Source organism: Leucoraja erinacea, chromosome 41 (assembly GCF_028641065.1).
Source record: "Leucoraja erinacea ecotype New England chromosome 41, Leri_hhj_1, whole genome shotgun sequence".
Classification (NCBI taxonomy): domain Eukaryota; kingdom Metazoa; phylum Chordata; class Chondrichthyes; order Rajiformes; family Rajidae; genus Leucoraja; species Leucoraja erinaceus.
This window is the reverse complement of record NC_073417.1, coordinates 761,337-778,420: the sequence shown is the minus strand read 5'-3', so window position 1 is coordinate 778,420 and position 17,084 is coordinate 761,337.

Sequence of the window (17,084 nt, the reverse complement as noted above, 5' to 3'; positions counted from 1 at the left end):
GAGGGAGAGATAGATCGGCCATAATTGAATGACAGAGTGGACTCGATGGGCCGAATGGCCTAATTCTGCTCCTATCACTTATGAATGTGAACAGATGAACTTAATGTCTCTGTGACTGTGACTCTATCCCTGAAAGATAGTATTCACTACAGAATAGCAGTCTTGTGAAAATCCATCATTGGACCCAGCATCAGGTTATTTTTCACCCAGCGGTAGGAATTAGCATGATGATATCTGGACACCTTCAGCTGATAACGTGCGGAGCTGTTAATGCCTTCATAGTTCCCTCATTTCTAAATTTCTTTATTAGCTGCCACACACACTCCCAACTACCCAGGTCATCTTTCCCAGCTGCTGAAGAATTTCCTGTCACTTGTAGGTTTTTCCAGTTTTTAGTTTTAGTTTAGAGATACAGGCCATTCGGCCCAGCGGGTCCGTGCCGACCAGCGATCCCCGCACACTAACGCTATCCTACACCCACTAGGGACAATTTTTAATTTGCCAAGCCGATTAACCTACAAACCTGTACGTCTTTGGAGTGTCGGAGGAAACAGAAGATCTTGGAGAAAACCCCCGCAGGTCACGGGGAGAACGTGCAAACTCCGTACAGACAGCACCTGTAGTCAGGATGGAACCCGGGTCTCTGGCGCTGTGAGGCAGCAACACTACCGCTGCACCACCGTGGCGTGAATTGTCAATCTTACAATAGGCCAATAGATGCAGGAGTAGGCCATTCGACCCTTCGAGCCAGCACCGCCATTCAATGAGATCATGGCTGATCATCCTCAATCAGTACCCCATTCCTGCCTTCTCCCCATATCCCCTGACTCCGCTATCTTTAAGAGCCCTATCTAGCTCTCTCTTGAAAGTATCCAGAGAACCGGCCTCCATCACCCTCTGAGGCAGAGAATTCCACAGACTCACAACTCTCTGTGACAAAAATAGTCTCCTCATCTCCATTCTAAATTGCTTACTCTTTAAGGCCCCGTCCCACTTTCCCGAGTTACTCACAAACTGTCCTGAATTTTCCCCTTAATTCAAACTCGGATATTTACGGTAATGGCCGTTCGTAGGTACTCGGGGCTATTTTTTTAACTCGTGGACATTTTTCAACATGTTGAAAAAACGTCCCGACTTACCTGATGCCCCGAGTTCCTACGGTTGGCATCACGAGCCGCTACGAAACATCTACGGACTCTATCGGGCTCCTATCGACATTAGCCGACATTCCCCAAGTTCGAATCAAGGGGAAAACTCGGGAGAGTTTGTGAGTAACTCGGGAAAGTGGGACAGGGGATTTATTCTTAAACTGTGGCCCCTGGTTCTGGACTCCCTCAACATCAGGAACATGTTTCCTGCCTCTAGCATGTCCAAACCCTTAATAATCTTACACGTTTCAATAAGATCTCCTCTCATCCTTCTAAACTCCAGTATACAAGCCCAGCTGCTCATTTAACTGGTTTAATAGAACATAATAGACTGGTGATCATTCATTGCTTTTAATAGCACTCGTTTCCATAATGTTATACTAAGTTTCACCTTCTTAATAGACCAGAATTGAACAATAAAGCAGTAAAAATTGAGATTTATATTAATTCTCATTCAATAGTTCAACACAACTTCACCGGATGGCTCTGGCGCAGCTGCCTAACAGCGTCAGAGTTGCTGCCTAACAGCGCCAGAGGTACAGGAGCTTACGGGTGCTCCGGGTGTTCCGGCTTCCTCCCACGCTCCAAAGAGGTGCAGGCTTGTAGGTTAATTGGCTTTGGTAAAATTGTGAATTGACCCCAGTGTGTGTAGTATAGTGTTAGTGTGGGGGATCGCTGGTCGGCGCGGACACGGAGGGCCGAAGGGCCTGTTTCTACACTGTATCTCTAAGCTAAACTAAACTAACAAAAATCTGGAGCTTATAGAGCATAGAACAGTACAGCACAAGAACAGGCCCTTCAGCCCACAAAGCTGTCCTCCACACAGATACCATCAGGGGGCACCGCACAATTGGCAGCCCCGCCAACAGTCTTGTCTTTTAAAAACATTTTAGTGTGTGTTACAAATCTGTGCAGATGTTTTCCGGTTTGCGTTATGTGGGGGGAGGGGGGAAACTTTTTTTCAGTTTTTTACCTTGCCGGAGATGCGATTATTTTCCGGGTCGCATCTCCTGTCGCTCTGCAGCCTACCACCGATGGAGTTGGAAGCCTCCTCGGACTGACTTTGGGCCCCACTGCGGGGCGTGGACTTAACATCGGAGCCCATCCCTTGACTGGGATCGTTCCAACCGCGGCCCGTGGACTTTACCATCGCGAGCTCTCATTCTCAGGAGAGGCCGTGGATGTCGGGAAGCTCCAACAACGCGGAGAATCGACCAGCCCCGACCCGGGGTCTGATCGCCCGGCGCAGGGGAGCTGACATCCCCCCCAGTGCAGGAGCTTGATCGCCCCGATGCGGAGGGCCCAAATGCGGCCGGCTACGGGAGTCAAGATCGTCCCGTCAACGGAGGGCTCAAAGCCCCCGACCGCGGGAGAACAAAGAAGGGGGAGATTTGAACTTTTTTTCGCCTTCCATCACAGTGAGGAATGTGGAGGAGTCACTGTGGTGGATGTTCATGTTAAAATGTATTTTGTGTGTTTTGTTGCTTTTTATTGGTATGACTGACTTGTGAAATGAAATTCCTCGTATGTTGCAAACATACTTGACTAATAAAGTATTATTGTGTGATTGTTTGATTGTGAAATATTATACTAGATTAAACTGATCTCCTCTGCCTGCACGTGATCTGTACCCTTCCAATCCCTGCATCCGTGTGCCTCTTAAATGCAAGGTTTTTATGTTAATTGGCTTGGGTTTGTATACTTGGTAAAAGTATAAATTGTCCTGAGTGGGTGTAGGACAGTGTTAATGTGCGGGAATTGCTGGGCGAAGCGTACTCGATGGGCTGAAAGGCCTGTTTCTGTGCTCTATCTCTAAACTCAACTAAAGTAAGTAAGTAAGTAAGTTTATTGGCCAAGTATTCACATACAAGGAATTTGCCTTGATGCTCCGCCCACAAGTAACAACATGACATACAGTGACAGTTTTGAATGACTCAGAAAACACGAAACATTAATAACAATAAAACATTAATGATAAAACACCATTGATCAAGCATGTGAACCAACAAAATACCAGATCCAAGGGAGGCTACAGATTTTTGGCTGTTGAGTAGAGCAACTACTTGTGGATAAAAACTGTTTTTACGTCTGGCTGTGGCAGCTTTGACAGTCCGGAGTCGCCTTCCGGAGGGAAGTGATTCAAAGAGTTTGTGGCCAGGGTGAGAGGGGTCAGAGATGATCTTGCCCGCTCGCTTCCTGGCCCTTGCAGTGTACAGTTCATCAATGGAGGGAAGGTTGCAGCCAATAACCTTCTCTGCTGATCGGATGATTCGCTGCAGCCTCCAGGTGTGGTGCTTGGTGGCTGAGCCAAACCAGACCATGATGGAGAAGGTGAGGACAGATGGCTGTATAGAATGGGACCATCATTGCCTGTGGCAGATTGTGCTTCCTCAGCTGCCGCAGGAAGTTGAACTAAAGTCTAAAGCAGCAGCTGTAAAATACTTTGTGCAAATGCCGACCACTATTAATGATTCCACTACACAAATCGATTAAATACTCAACCTGATTTAACAGTGCACCAGTCTGCCTCTACTCAATCTACGCAAATGTTACCAATGATGATGCATACAGCCTTCCTGTATTAGCACGGGCAATTTAATTTGTTAATAGGTTTAGTGATCATTTTTTACTACTATTCAGTAGGCTGCATTGGTGCTTTTTCCGAAGAAGTTCCCTTTCTTTTCTTACTCATAATTCTTTTTTTAATGGGGCGTCATGGTGGCGCAGTGGTAGAGTCGCTGCCTCACAACGCCAGACACCCGGGTTCGATCCCGGCTACGGGTGCTGTCTTTATGGAGTCTGTACGTTTTCCCCGTGACCTGCGTGGGTTTTCTCCGGGTGCTCCGGTTTCCTCCCACACTCCAAAGACGTGCATGTTTGTAGGGTCAATTGGCTTGGTATAAGTGTAAAGTGTAAAGTGCGGGCTTGTAAGTTAATTAGCTTCGGTAAAAATTGTCCCTCGTGTGTAGGATATACCGATGATGATGATGATGAACTACTATCTAAATCATTGGTGACCCTCGGACTATCCTTGATCGGACTTTACTGGCTTTACCTTGCACTAAACGTTATTCCCTTATCATGTGTCTGTACACTGTGGATGGTTCAATTGCAATCAATGCATTGTCTTTCTGCTGAGTGGTTAGCACGCAACAAAAGCTTTTCACTGTACCTTGGTACACGTGACAATGAACCGAACTGCAGTGAACTAGATAGGCACAGGGAATAGAGGGATATGGATCACATGCAGGCAGATGAAATTAGTGTAACTTGGCCTCATGTTCAGCACATAATGGGGCAAAGGGTCTGATTGATTAATACCTTCTTTTCACACATGTGACATCACAGTGAGATTGTTGTGCACACTGTAGATTGGCTGTAGATGGTAGCCCTGCCAAAGAGCCACGTTCATACCTGGTCGAAGTGGACGGAATCATCTACAGACGCAACTGTCAACACATCCTTCCTGTGAAGGAACCGCATCCTGCGGCCTCCTATCCTGATGCCCCGTGTCTCGTGCTCCCTCCCACAGTCGGTCCCGTTCCCCCACCACCAACCGTCCTTCCAACCGTGATCTCCCCCACGCCGTTTGCTATTGAGGGAGTGCAGCGTAGGTTTACAAGGTTATTACAAGAATTCTCTGTCTCAGAGTGCGGTGGAGGCCAGTTCACTGGATACTTTCAGAAGAGAGCTAGATAGGGCTCTTAAAGATAGCAGAGTCAGAGGTTATATGGGGAGAAGGCAGGAACGGGGTACTGATTGGGGATGATCAGCCATGATCACATTGAATGGCGGTGCTGGCTCGAAGGGCCGAATGACCTACTCCTGCACCTATTGTCTATTCTCTATTGTCTATGCCAGCCTGTAGATGTAGCAGCTCGGAGCTGTAACGTACTGCAGATCCTATGCTGTAAGTGATTTAATAAATATGTGTTGAATCTTAACGTATGTTCGGGTCACATCATTACACACACCATGCACAAGGTATGCAAAGAGTCACCACGTCTAGGGCACCGATACAGATACAAAGTGTTTAATGTAGTCCCCAATGGTCCCCCTCTGTTCTTGCCGAAAGCCCCCCACCGACCCCCCACCATGCCAGGTCCTCTGTGCTGTACTGTTCTACGTTTAGTTGAAGAAAGAACTGCAGATGCTGGAAAAATCGAAGGTAGTCAAAAATGCTGGAGAAACTCAGCGGGTGAGGCAGCGTCTATGGAGAGACGGAATAGGTGACGTTTCGGATCGAGACCCTTCATCAGACTGATGTCGGGGGGGGGGGGGGGGAGGGTGCGGGAAAACGAAGAAGCCTACTGTCTCCGCCTCTTCCTTTCTTTTCCCCGCCCCCTCCCCAGCCTCCCGACATCAGTCTGAAGAAGAGTCTCGACCCGAAACGTCACCTATTCCTTTGAGTCTCGACCCGAAACGTCACCTATTCCTTCTCTCCATAGATGCTGCCCCACCCGCTGAGTTCCTCCAGCATTTGTGTCTACCTTGGTTTAGTTTGGAGATACAGCATGGAAGCGGGACCTCAATGCCGACAGCAACCATAGTCAGGATCGAAGTCAGGTCTCTGGCGCTGAGAGGCAGCAACTTGTGCCCGTTCTAAGTCCTTCATTTTTGACAAGAAGCTGTCGTCCAAAACATGAAAAGAAATGAGCACAGGGAACTTCTCTGGTGAGAAGGATTTTTTTTTCCAAGACGGTCTTTTTTTTCTCTGCAAATGGAAAGAGCAGATCTCTTTGAAGGTCTTTATAAATTACATTCATACTGATACTCCCAAGAACCGTGACTTTAAAATGTATAAGGGAGGAAAACATTGGATCATTTCTAAAGTATAAATCCAATTATTTCTATGCACAGTTACTTCTTGATTAAAAGACCATGCTGTGAAGAGAAATTTGGAAAACTTGGTGTTAAGATCGGAGAAATCCAAGAGAAACTGTAGGTGGTCTGACAATATACAAGCTTCGAGCAATTATATTTGAGAAGTTGATATCTTTTTTTCTATATCCATAAGATAGATGCCTTAATTAATGAGCGCCTTAAGATGATAATATTCCACATTCAAGTGCAAGTGAATATATTGCAAACCGCAATGCATTACAAAATCCTAAACCAATGCAAGATATTCGTCAAGGGCACTGAAACATCGTTAATTTTTCTTCCATTTTAATGGAAATTAGATCTCCGGCATAATCAAAGTTCCTTTTTATAACATAATCAAAGGCTTGTCGCACCCCGGTCATTCATTCTTCTCCCCGCTCCTGTCCGGCAGAAGGTACAGAAGCTTGAAAGCCAAGATAGACACAAAATGCTACAGTAATTCAGCCAGTTAGGCAACGTCTCTGGAGAAAATGGATAGGTGAGGTTTCTGGGGTCGGGACTGTTCTGAGGAAGGGTCCCAAACCGAAACGTCACCTGTCCATTTACTCCAGAGATGCTGTATGACCTGGTCCAGTTACTCCAGGAGTATTGCGTACAGTTTTGGTCTCCAAATCTGAGGAAGGACATTATTGCCATAGAGGGAGTGCAGAGAAGGTTCACCAGACTGATTCCTGGGATGTCAGGACTGTCTTATGAAAAAAGACTGGATATACTTGGTTTATACTCTCTAGAATTTAGGAGATTGAGAGGGGATCTTATAGAAACTTACAAAATTCTTAAGGGGTTAGACAGGCTAGATCCAGGAAGATTGTTCCCGATGTTGGGGAAGTCCAGGACAAGGGGTCACAGCTTAAGGATAAGGGGGAAATCCTTTAAAACCGAGATGAGAAGAACTTTTTTCACACAGAGAGTGGTGAATGTCTGGAACTCTCTGCCGCAGAGGGTAGTCGAGGCCAGTTCATTGGCTATATTTAAGAGGGAGTTAGATGTGGCCCTTGTGGCTAAGGGGATCAGAGGGTATGGAGAGAAGGCAAGTACGGGATACTGAGTTGGATGGTCAGCCATGATCATATTGAATGGCAGTGCAGGCTCGAAGGGCCGAATGGCCTACTCCTGCACCTAATTTCTATGTTTCTATGTTTGGCATAAACCAGCATATACAGTTCCTTTTTATAACATCATCAGTGACTTGTCCCTGTCCCACCCCGGTCATTCCTTCTTCTCCCCGCTCCCGTCCGGCAGAAGGTACAGAAGCTTGAAAGCGCGCACCACCAGACTCAGGAACAGCTTCTTCCCCTCTGTTATCAGGCTTCTGAATGGCCCTTCCATAAGCTAGGGTACTGTCCGATTCACCTCTACCCCATTGTGGACATTGGACTTTGTCTGTGGAACTGATGCGCTACAATGCTGAGAACTATATTCTGCACTCTGTATCTTCCCCTTTGCTCCACCTGTTGGACTGGAGTTTGAACTGATTGCATATCTGAGGCAAAAAAAAAAGGTTTCTCATTGAGCCTCACTACAGGCGACATTCATAAAACCTAAATCTAAACCTGTCTTTGCGCCAGACCACATTGACTAATGTGAGGGTGGAAATAAGTCGGGGAGTGGATACGCTGAACTAGAGATGCTGCTTTACAAAAAAAGGCCCAGAGTGCTGGAGTAACTCAGCGGGTCAGGCAGCATCGCTGCAGAACATGGATAGGTGACGTTTCAGGTCAGGACCTTTCAGTACGAAAGAGCATGCATCAAAAGCTTTTCACTGTACCTCAGAACAAGTAACAATAAAACAGAACTTCAACCTATCCATGTTCTCCAGAGATGCTGTCTGACCCACTGAGTTACTCCAGTACTTTGAGCCTTTTTTTGTCTGGCACATTTTGACCAATCTTATCTTTTCCCTGATATAGAAGTTTACTTTTTTAACATATAGTTTTATCATTGAAATGGTTTCATTATTAATCTATGTTGAAGTATTTGAAGCACTCATGGATTTGATCAATCTGTTAGCCGCTCATCGTGATCTTATGCTCTCAATTTCCATGGCAAACACTTTGAAGAGTCAGACGGATGATTCAGCGAAAAGGCATTCACGTGTGACAAATGCATTTCCCTCCATCAGCACGGTGGCGCAGCGGTAGAGTCGCTGCCTCACAGCGCCAGAGACCAAGGTTCAATCCTGACTACGTGTGCTGCCTGTACGGAGTTTGCACGTTCTCCGGGTGCTCCCTGTTCATTCGCCATTCAATGTGATCATGGCTGAACATCCCCAATCAGTACCCCGTTCCTGCCTTCTCCCCATTTCCACTGACTCCGCTATCTTTAAGAGCCCAATCTAGCTCTCTCTTGAAAGTATCCAGAGAACCTGCCTCCACCACCCTCTGAGGTAGAGATTTTTCCACAGACTCACCACTCTCTGGGTAAAAAAGTGTTTCCTCGTCTCTGTTCTAAATGGCTTATTTTTAAACTGAGGATGTACAGGGTTGTAGATTGATTGGACTCGGTAAAATTGTAAATTGTCCCTAGTGTGTGTAGGATAGGGGTAGTGTACGGGGATCGCTGATTGCCATGGAATCGATGGGCCGAAGGGCCTGTTTCTGTGAAACATCTCTAAAACCCTCATGTTCCTATTACAGTCCGAAGTCTATCTGTTACAGAGATCATGTGCTTCTTAGAAAGTAAGGAGAAACATTTCACAGTATAATGTAAATGTCCAGACTGGAGGTAGTCCAGAGCTACAAAACCATAGTGTCACCGGCAAGGAAAATGGCCCTTTGCCACTGAGCCCACACTGACCCTCAAGCAGACATTTACAACAATTTGTTTAAGAAGGAACTGCAAATCGAAGGTAGACAAAAGTGCTGGAGAAACTCTGCGGGTGAGGCAGCATCTATGGAGCGAAGGAAACAGGCAACGTTTCGGGTCGAAATCCTTCTTCAGACGGGTTCTGAAGAATGAAGCCTGAAGTCTGAAGAAGGGTTTCGATCCGAAACGTTGCCTATTTCCTTCGCTCCATAGATGCTGCCGCACCCACTGAGTTTCTCCAGCATTTTTGGCTATTTACAACAATTCCATTGTATACTTTTAGAAGGATGAGAGGCAATCTTATTGAAACATAGAACATTATTAAGGGTTTGGATATGCTAGAGGCAGGAAACATGTTCGCGATGTTGGGGGAGTCCAGAACCAGGGGCCACAGTTTAAGAATAAGGGGTAAGCCATTTAGAATGGAGACGAGGAAACACTTTTTCACACAGAGAGTTGTGAGTCTGTGGAATTCTCTGCCTCAGTGGGCGGTGGAGGCCAGTTCTTTGGAAACTTTCAAGAGAGAGCTAGCTAGGGCTCTTAAAAATAGCGGAGTCAGGGGATATGGGGAGAAGGCAGGAACGGGATACTGATTGGGGATGATCAGCCATGATCACATTGAATAGTGGTGCTGTCTTCAAGGGCCGAGTGGCCTACTCCTGCACCTATTGTCTATTGTCCATTTAGTCCACAGTGTAATTCACATCAACGTCTCTGCTTGAAAATCTCGTGTCCTGCTCTCGGGACAACAACCTTTCCCTCCATGTCAGCAAAACAAAGGCAATTGTGATCGCCCTCAGGAAGCCACAGATACCATAATGCTGCTGAGGTAGAGATTGTTGAAAACTTCAAACTCCGACTAGAAAATATCACAAACAACTTGTCCTGGACCAGCCAAGGCCAAGAAAGCCCACCAATGCCTCTACCTCTTCGGAAGGCTTAGCCTCATACTGTGTGGAAACAGGCCCTTCGGCCCAACTTGCCCGCACCGACCAACATGTCCCATCTACACTAGTCCCACCTGCGTGCCTTTGGCCCATATCCCTCTAAACCTGTCCTATCCATGTACCTGTCTAAATGTTTCTTAAACGTTGCGATAGTCCCAGCCTCAACTACCTCCTCCGACAGCTCGTTCTATACACCCACCACCTTCTGTGTAAAAAAAGTTGCCCCTTATGTTCCAATTAAATCTCTCCCCCCTCAGCTTAAGCCCATATCCTCTTGTTTTTGATTATCCTACTCTGGGTAAAAGACTTTGCATTTGCCCGATCTAATCCTCTCATGATCATATACAGCTCTGTAAGATCACCCCTCATCCTCCTGCGCTCCATGGAATAGAGACCCTGCCTACTCAACCTCTCCCTGTAGCTCACACCCTCGAGTCCTGGCAACATCCTCGTGAATCTTCTCTGTACCCTTTCCAGCTTGACATCATCTTTCCTATAACATGGTGACCAAAACTGGACACAATATTCTAAATGGGGTCTCACCAACGTCTTATACAACAGTAACCAAACCTCCAACTTAGTTTAGATTAGAGCTACAGCGCAGAAACAGGCCCTTCGGCCCACCAAGTCCACGCTGGCCAGCGATCCCCGCACACTAACACTATCCTACGCACAATAAGGAAAATTTACATTTGTACCAAGCCAATGATCCTACAAACCTGTACGACTTTGGAGTGTGGGAGGAAACCAGAGATTTGTTGATAGAATGGAGCGACTGGGCTTGTACACTCTAGAATTCAGAAGGATGAGAGGGAATCTGATTGAAACATATAAGATTATTAAGGGTTTGGACACACTAGAGGCAGGAAACATGTTCCTGATGTTGGGGGGGGGGGGGGTCCAGAACCAGGAGCAACAGTTTAAGGTGCTGGCTCGAAGGGCTGAATGGCCTTCTCCTGCAGTTATTGTCTATTGTCTATCCCAGAGAAAACCCAATCAGGTCATGGGGATAATGCACAAACTCTGTACAGACAGCACCCGTAGTCAGGATCGAACCTGGTTCTCTGGCGCTGTGAGGCAGCAACTCTACCGCTGCGCCAATGTCATCTGTCATCTGTCTAATGCCATCTGAAAATTATGATGGGGTCCCATGAGGATCTTGAGGCATTGATGTTCCCGTTGTTGGGTGGGACCAGAATCTGAGAGCACAGTTTAAGAATAAGGGGTAAGCCATTTAGAACGGAGACGAGGAAACACTTTTTCCTCACAGAGAGTTGTGGGTCTGTGGAATTCTCTGCCTCAGAGGGCGGTGGATGCTGGTTCTCTGCATACTTTCAAGAGAGAGCTAGATAGAGCTCTTGAAGATAACGGAGTCAGGGGATATGGGGAGAAGGCAGGAACGGGGTACTGATTGTGGATGATCAGCCATGATCACATTGAATGGCAGTGCTGGCTTAAAGGACTGAATGGCCTACTCCTGCACCTACTGTCTATTGTCGATTGATCATGCATTAAAGGTGCCAACTGCCTAGAGGTTGTTGGCAGTGTTATGGAAGAAGACTACGTAACTCAAGGAAGTGCAATGTGTGAGATTCTGTTGCCAGGACTGGAGAGCCTGAGCTACAGGGAGAGGTTGAGCAGGCTAGGAATTTATTCCTTGGAGCGCAGGAGAATGAGTGCGGAGGGCTCTGGTGCGGAGGGCTTCCAGCGCGGGCGGCGCTGAGCGGCATCGTGTAGTCCTGGGGCGCCTTGCAAGGGGTCTCCGGCAGCGGTCTCCGCCCGGCGCGGCCTGCGGACATTGGAGGCCGCCGGCTCCGGTAGGAGGGGGCCGACTCTGGTGTCCACGCCGCTGAGGACGTCCCGCAGCCCCGACGTCGGACTGGTATCATCCCGGCGAGCGGTCCTGGTCATCGGGCCGCCCGTAGCTGCAACTATGGAGGGCTTGGGGAGACCCTGACCACGGGGAACAGTGGAGGAAGAAGACTGACTTTGGTGCCTTCCCACACAATGGGAAACTTTGATTCTGCTGTGTGGGGATGTTTTGTGTTAAATTCTATAATGTGTTGAGTCCAGTTTATTTTTGTTGTATGGCTGTGTGGAAATTCATTTCGCTGTGCCATCTGGCACACGTGACAATTAAATCTATCTTGTATCTTGTATCTTGTATCTTGAATGAGGGGCGCTCGTATAGAGGTGTACAAAATCATGAGAGGGATTTATAGAGTGAATGCACTCTGGTGAGTCTTTTACCCAGAGTAGGGGAGTCAAAACCACAGGTTATTCCCTTGATCACATATCTCTATCTGTACACTGTGGACGGCTCGATTGTAATCACGTGTTGTCTTTCCGCTGACTGGTTAGCACACAACAAAATCTTCAACTGTACCTTGGTACACGTGACAATAAACTAAACAACACTAAACTAAATTAAAAAAGAGGACATAGGTTTATGGTGAATGGGGAACTATTTAATAGGAACCCAAGGGGCAACTTTTTCCACTCAGAGGATGGTAGGCGCATAGAACGAGCTTCCAGAGGTGGTAGTTGGGGAAAGTACGAGAGCAACATTTAAAAGACCATTGGACAGGTACATGGATAGGACAGGTTTAGAGGGATTTGGTCCACGTGTGGGAAAATGGGACGAACTTAGATGTTTATTTTAGTTTAGTTTATTACTTCAGTTTAGTTTAGTTTTTTGTCACGTGTACCGAGGTACAGTGAAAAGCTTTTATATAGGTAGTAGACAATAGACAATAGGTGCAGGAGTAGGCCATTCGGCACTTTGAGCCAGCACCGCCATTCAATGTGATCATGGCTGATCATCCCCAATCAGTCCCTCGTTGTGGAACGTCCTTTAATTCTGAGGCTGTGCCCTCTGGTCCTCGGCTCTCCCACTAGTGGAAACATCCTCTCCAAATCCACTCTATCCAAAGCCTTCATCTGTACTGTGAGGTAAAGTTCTATGAAAATATTTCTATTAAAGGAATTTGCAGACTTAATACATAGAAACATAGAAACATAGAAAATAGGTGCAGGAGGAGGCCATTCGGCCCTTCGAGCCAGCACCACCATTCATTGTGCTGCATTGCGTGTTTTTGTTGCGTGCTAACCAGTTAGTGAAAGGACTGTACATGATTACAATCGAACCGTCCACAGTGTACAGATACAGGATGAAGGGAATAACGTTTCGTGCAAGGTAAAGCCAGCAAAGTCCGATCAAAGATAGTCCGAGGGTCACGGACGAGGTAGATAGTAGTTCATGACTACTCTCTGGTTGTGGGTAGGGTGGTTGGTTGGGTGTCCGAGCTGCATCACTCTATCACTCCACATCGATGTCACTGACATTCTCCAGTCAGCATAGTCTATCTATTGAGTTCACCCAAAAATAAATGTGGGCAGCACGGTGGTGCAGCGGTAGAGTTGCTGCCTCCCAGCACGAGGGATCTGGGTTCGATCCCGACTATGGGTGCTGTCTGTATGGTGCTTGTACACTCTCCCCGTGGCCTGCGTGGGTTTTCTCCAGGTGCTCAGGTTTTGTGCCTCATTCCACAGACATACATGTTTGTAAGTAAATTGGCTATGGTATAAATGGTAATAGACAATAGATAATAGGTGCAGGAGCAGGCCATTCAAAATTGTCCCTAGTGTGTGTGTGTAGGATAGTGTTAAGGGCCCTGTCCCACTATACGAGTTTACCCAAGAGCTCTCCAGAGTTAAAAAAAAAAATCAAACTCGTGGTAAGTACGTAGAATGTACGTAGCGGGTACGTCGAAGCTCGGGACGTCTCCTAGTGGCTCGTAACGCTAACGGCAGGTACTCGAGAAACGCGGTAAGGTCGTGAAGTTGTTTCAACATGTTGAATAATGTCCACGAGAGCCCCGAGTACCCACAAGCGGCCATTACCGTAATTCTCCGAGTTCGAATCAGGGGAAGCTCGGGAGAACTCTCGAAGTACCTCGTACAGTGGGACAGGCCCTTTAGTATGCGGGGATCGCTGGTCGGCGCGGACTCGGTGGGCCGAAGGGCCTGTTATTGCTCCGTATCTCTGAACAAGACTAAACTAAACTTACACGATAACCCTACACACAAATGAGCAGGAGACAAGACCAGCATTTACAATTTATTTTTAGGATCTGATGAAAGTTAGCCTTCAACTCATTACCACCACATTTTCCATTTGTTCTAACTCTTGCTACTAAAATGATGCTTTTCCCCCCCTCTCCTGTCATTAGCACCATTGTTGCAGTCATCTTAAATACACAAAAACAATTTTTTTTAATTATTATTTTTCACTGTCTTTTCAAAATTCATTCTTAGCGACAGTACAGAGGAGGATACGAATGCACAGCATGGGCACTAATTGCACTCCAAGGTCAAGTAGAGCTGAACTAAAAAGAATAAAACTCTCAAGACTTAATTGCCACAAAGTGCCAAATAGAGTTTACATAATAGAGTTAAGTAAGTAAGTATATCTCCGATGTTTCTGGATAGAGCTAAATAACATGCATATTATAAGTAACAATTATGTTTATTCATTGCCACAGACGGAGGTGGAGGACAAGATGGCGGGTAATTAGTCACACACAAAACGCTGGAGCAACTCAGCGGGACAGGCAGCATCTCTGGATCGAAGGAATGGGTGACGTTTCAAGTCGAGACTGATGAAGGGTCTTGACATGAAACATCACCCAATCCTTCTATCCAGAGATGGTGCCTGTCCCGTTGAGTTTCTCCAGCTCATAAGTTCGTTCATCAGTGGTAGGAGCAGAATTAGGCCATTCGGCCCATCCAGTTTACTCCGCCATTCAATCATGGCTGATCTATCTCCCCCTCTCAACCCCATTCTCCTGCCTTCTCCCCATAACCCCTGGCACCCGTACTAATCACAAATCTATCTATCTCTGCCTTAGATTATCCATTAACGGCCTCAACTACCTTCTGTGGCAATGAATTCCACAGATTCACCACCCTCTGACTAAAGAAATTCCTCCTCATCCCCAACCGAAAGACACTTCCTTTAATTCTGAGGCTGTGTCCTCTAGTCCTGGACTCTCCCACTAGTGGAAACATCCTCTCCACATCCACTCTATCCAAGCCTTTCACTATTCTGTAAGTTTCAATGAGGTCCCCCCCTCATCCTTCTAAACTCCAGCGAATACAGGCCCAGTGTCGACAAACGCTCATCATATGTTAACCCTCTCAATCCTGGGATCATTCTTGTAAATCTCCTCTGGACCCTCTCCAGAGCCAGCACATCCTTCCTCAGATATGGTGCCCAAAATTGCTCACAATATTCCAAATGTGGCCTGACCAGCGCCTTATAGAGCCTCAGCATTACATCCCTGTTTTTGTATACAAGCCCTCTTGAAATAAAAGCCAGCATTGAGTTTGCTTTCTTTACCACTGATTGGACTTGCAGATTAACATTTTGGGAATCCTGCACCAGCACTCCAAAGTCCCATTGTACCTCCGATTTCTGGATTCTCTCCCCATTTAGAAAATAGTCTACACCTTTATTCCTTCTACCAAAATGCATGACTCCACACTTCGCTACACTATATTCCATCCTGATTATTGTGTCTATCTTTGGTGTAAACCAGCATCTCCAGTTCATTCCAACACATTGGGTAATTAGTTTAGTTTAGTTCATTATTATCACATGCACCGATAAACAAATAAATGATGTGAAATGATGTAGAAGTGATGTGAAAACACACACCTCCAGATTCAGGGACAGTTTCTTCCCAGCTGTTATCAGGCAACTGAACCATCCTACCACAACCAGAGAGCAGTGCTGAACTACTATCCACATAGAAACATAGAAACAGAGAAACATAGGTGTAGGAGTAGGCCATTCGGATCTTCGAGCCAGCACCGCCATTCAATGTGATCATGGCTGATCATCCTTTATCAGTACCCAGTTCCTGCCTTCTCCCCATATCCCCTGACTCCGCTAACTTTAAGAGCCCTATCTAGCTCTCTCTTGAAAGTATCCAGAGAACCTGCCTCTACCGCCCTCTGAGGCAGAGAATTCCACAGACTCACAACACTCTGTGAGAAAAAGTGTTTCCTCATCTCCGTTCTAAATGGCTTACCCCTTATTCTTAAACTGTGGCCCCAGGTTCTGGACTCCCCCAACATCGGGAACAAGTTTCCTGCCCCTAGATTGTCCAAACCCTTAATAATCTTATATCTTTCAATGAGATTCTCTCTCATCCATGTAAACTCCAGACTATACAAGCCCAGCCACTCCATTCTCTCAGCATATGACCGTCCCGTCATCCTGGGAATTAACCTTGTGAACCTACGCTGCACTCCCTCAATAGCAAGAATGTCCTTCCGCAAATTAGGGGACCAAAACTGCACACAATACTCCAGGTGTGGTCTCACTAGGGCCCTGTACAACTGCAGAAGAACCTCTTTGTTCCTATACTCAACTCCTCTTGTTACGAAGGCCAACATGCCATTCGCTTTCTTCACTGCCTGCTATACCTGCATGCTTACTTTCATTGACTGATGAACAAGGACCCCCAGATACCGTTGTACTTCCCCTTTTCTCAACTTGACACAATTTAAATAATGATCTGCCTTCCTGTTTTTGCTACTAAAATGGATAACCTCACATTTATCCACATTAAACTGCATCTGCCATGCGTCTGCCCACTCACCCAACCTGCCCAAGTCACCCTGAATTCTCATAGCATCCTCATCGCAGCTCACACTGCCACCCAGCTTTGTGCCATCCGCAAACATGGAGATGTCACATTTAATTCCCTCATCTAATTAGTTAATATATATTGTAAATAGCAGAGGTACCCGCACCGAGCCTTGTGGTACCCCACTAGTCACTACCTGCCATTCTGAAACAGACCTGTTAATTCATACTCTTTGCTTCCTGTCTGCCAACCAGTTCTCTATCCATGTCAATACCCTACCTCCAATACCATGTGCTCTAATTTTGCCCTCTAATCTCTTGTGTGGGATCTTGACGAAGGCTTTTTGAAAGTCCAGCTACATGACATCCTCCGACTCTCCACATTCTACTTATTACATTTTTTTTAAATTCCAGAAGCTTAGTCAAGCATGATTTCCCCTTCATAAATCCGTGCTGACTTTGACCGATCCTGACACTGCTTTCCAAATGTGTTGCTATAACTACCGATGTTACAAAACTTACTTCAGCGGCGCTGCAGTTCTGCCACTGGCCGTGCACGCATCTTTGGCGCCTTTGAGGGGGGGGAGGGCGGGATTAAAATACAGTTTCCTACTGCCTGTCGGAGGCGGATTTCCCCGGGCTGCT